The sequence below is a fragment of the Stenella coeruleoalba genome (genome assembly GCF_951394435.1).
Source record: "Stenella coeruleoalba genome assembly, chromosome: 10".
NCBI lineage: Eukaryota > Metazoa > Chordata > Mammalia > Artiodactyla > Delphinidae > Stenella > Stenella coeruleoalba.
The window spans coordinates 33,331,040-33,333,969 of record NC_137156.1 but is presented as its reverse complement, the minus strand read 5'-3'; the positions used below and the strand labels follow the sequence as shown (position 1 = coordinate 33,333,969).

Sequence of the window (2,930 nt, the reverse complement as noted above, 5' to 3'; positions counted from 1 at the left end):
AGTCCCTGCTCTCATAAAACTTAAGGTCAAGCTGAGAAGACATAAATAAATACAAAATTACAACTGTGATAAGTACAATGAAGAAAGGGCACAGGATGGCCTGAGAACATATAGTAAGGAGATCTGACATGGTCAGAGGGGTTAGGGGGGCTTCCCCGAGAAGTGATGTTTGACTGAGATCTGAAGGTAAGTAGGAGGTAGAAGTGGAGAGTAAAGCCTTCTAGGCACAGGGAACCCCCATCCAGTGTTTCCCTACATTTACCTTTTTCATTGTCTTTGGCTCTGTCCACTCCAACCACCTACTCAGTCTCCACCCATCCTTGCTCCAGGGCTGAGAGGAATCATTTCTTGACACACCTGTAACCCATTCCTGACATAAGGTTTGGGAAGCTCTGCCATATGCAAAGGCCCTGTGGCAGGAGAAACCATAGTGATTTCAAGGACCACACAGAAGGCCAGTGTGACTGGAGGGCAGAGAAAAAGAAGAAAAGTGAGAAAGGGAGCTGAAGATGTAGGTGAAGGTTGATTATGTCCACTATATTTTTAATATTAATCTGTGTTCATGCCTGTGTACATACTATACTTGACTCAACTGCTTAATCCTGTTGTATATTTTTTAAGTCTGATATTAACGAGGGCAACTGGCATAGATGACGGAAATGCTGGCGCATATCCAGACTAGCTCCAGTGTGCAATGACTCCAGCCTTGCACACATTACGCTGGGCCAGGAGAGGGGCAGTTAGCCATCCAGAAAGAATGATATGATGTTCACTCATTTAAGAGTTATTATCTAGAATTGTTGTTTCTTGTTTGTAGGATTATCAGATAAAATACTGTATTTTTATTTACTAAATCTGGCAACCCTATCTATTAGGATTTGGGGGTCTGGAAACCCACTCTTCCTTCTGTCCAGGAAATTGTTAGAATTGATCTATATGCTATGCTTCCTGCTTGTGCTGACATCCTCCTCTATCCTTCAAATAACTAAACTCAGATGCAAAGACCCATGTAGTGATTGCATCTGTTTTTTCATCAGTATAAGCCTACTATTGTATTGGCCGTATAAAGAAATCAGTCATTAACAAAATAAAAACTGGTAGATCAAAGAAGAAATCATAGTGAAAATTAGAAAGCACAAGAACTGAATGACAGAGAGTATACTATATATTGAAACTCATGGGATGACATTTGTCAAAATTCATCAAATGGTACATTTAAGATTTGTTTATTTCATTGTATATAAATTTTACCTTAAAAAATAACCATACATTGCTCAGCAGGCCTGGCCTGGCTTTGGGCCCCAGGCCTCCCAGCTAGGGACTTTGCACCTGTCCCTGCCTGGCAACCTGGGTGTCTGCACAATCCATGGGCAGCAGTGAGGGCCACAGTGACAGATTATCAAGAGGAACAGAGCAACTGGAGGCTCTGGAGTCCATCTATCCTGACTCCTTCAGAGCTTGATTATACATTGATCCAACCCTCCTAACAACTGGTCTTCCAAAATAGAAATGAACTCTCCTGATACCACTTTCTCCTTCAGTAGTGTTTTAGCTAAGTATTATCAGAAAACCCAACCAGCTTCACCATTACTGTGACATCTGAGGCTGGAGAAAATGATGAAACTTTCCAGACTATCCTCAAGTTTACATACAGGGAAAAGCACCCAGATGAAGCTCCCTTCTAGGAAATTCTCTCCCAGGAAAACCTAGAAGATAATGATGTCTCAGACATTTAAAAATTATTAGTATTACAAACAGAGAAAACCTTGGTATGGTGACGATCTTTACTTTAGTTACAGCTGTGCAAGAAAATTTAAGTGAAATGGTAGATCAACTAAAAACTGGAAGAGAAGGAGAAAAGAAACAAAAGAAGCAAAGCAGAAAAGGAATTATTTGAAGACACTCCTGTTACCATTAAGAATTTCTTAAGTTGGAAGGCCAAGTTTGATGCAGAACTCTTGGAAGTTAAAAAGAAATGAATTAAAAAGAACAAGCAGGAAAAGCTAAATTAAGTGGGAAACAGCTGTTTGAAACAGATCATAATCTTGACACATGTAATATCCAGTTCTTGGAGGATGCTGGATACAGCGTGGAGGTAGATGAGTCGTTGGTCCAGGAAATGAATCATTTGGAGCTACAGGATGAGGTGGATGATCCAGACTACCATCCTGCTGACCACAGAGCGACTTGACCAACTAGTGAACTATCCTCATCTTAGAGAGGCTTGACTGCCACAGCATCTGTGTCTATGCTGAGAGTGTGTGTTGATTTTCTTTTCTTTAGTCATAAGAAAAAATAATTTTCAGGAGAACAATTTTCTGACAGCTTTCATCATTAAACTTAATAAACTGACCTTAACATTTCAATCAATCGATCAATAAATAAAAATATTGAACTCCAGGGGCTTCCCTGGTGGCACAGTGGTTAAGAATCCACCTGCCAATGCAGGTGACACGGGTTCGAGCCCTGGTCTGGGAAGATCCCACGTGCCACCAAGCGACTAATCCCATGAGCCACAACTACTGAGCCTGCACTCTAGAGCTCTTGAGCCACAACTACTGAAGCCCACGTGCCTAGAGCCTGTGCTCCACAGCAAGAGAAGCCACCACAATGAGAAGCCCACGCACCACAACAAATAGCAACCCCCGCTCGCCACAACTAGAGAAAACCTGTGCGCAGCAACAAAGACCAAATGCAGCCAAAAATAAATTAATTAAAGTTTAAAAAAATATTGAACTCCAGGTAGTGATATGTGTGCTGAAGTGTTTAAGAGCAAATGTACTAATGTCTGTAACTTCCTTTGAAATGAATCAAAAATAAGATCCTTGAAATTGATAGAAGAAGGGATGGATAAATGGAAAGTTCTGTGATAAGGCAAATATAGTATAGTAAAATCTTAACTGTAGAAATTAGGTGCTGGGTATTTGGGC

The 2,930-nt window shown here is 40.9% G+C and overlaps 1 pseudogene across 1 annotated transcript; it reads left to right on the top strand.

Moving 5' to 3' along the window:
- The first annotated feature begins 1,771 nt into the window (after positions 1-1,771).
- On the top strand, positions 1,772-2,191 carry LOC307192921 (RWD domain-containing protein 1-like; annotated as a pseudogene). Its single transcript has one exon. The product of its transcript is annotated as an RWD domain-containing protein 1-like (transcript).
- The last annotated feature ends 739 nt before the right edge of the window (positions 2,192-2,930 follow it).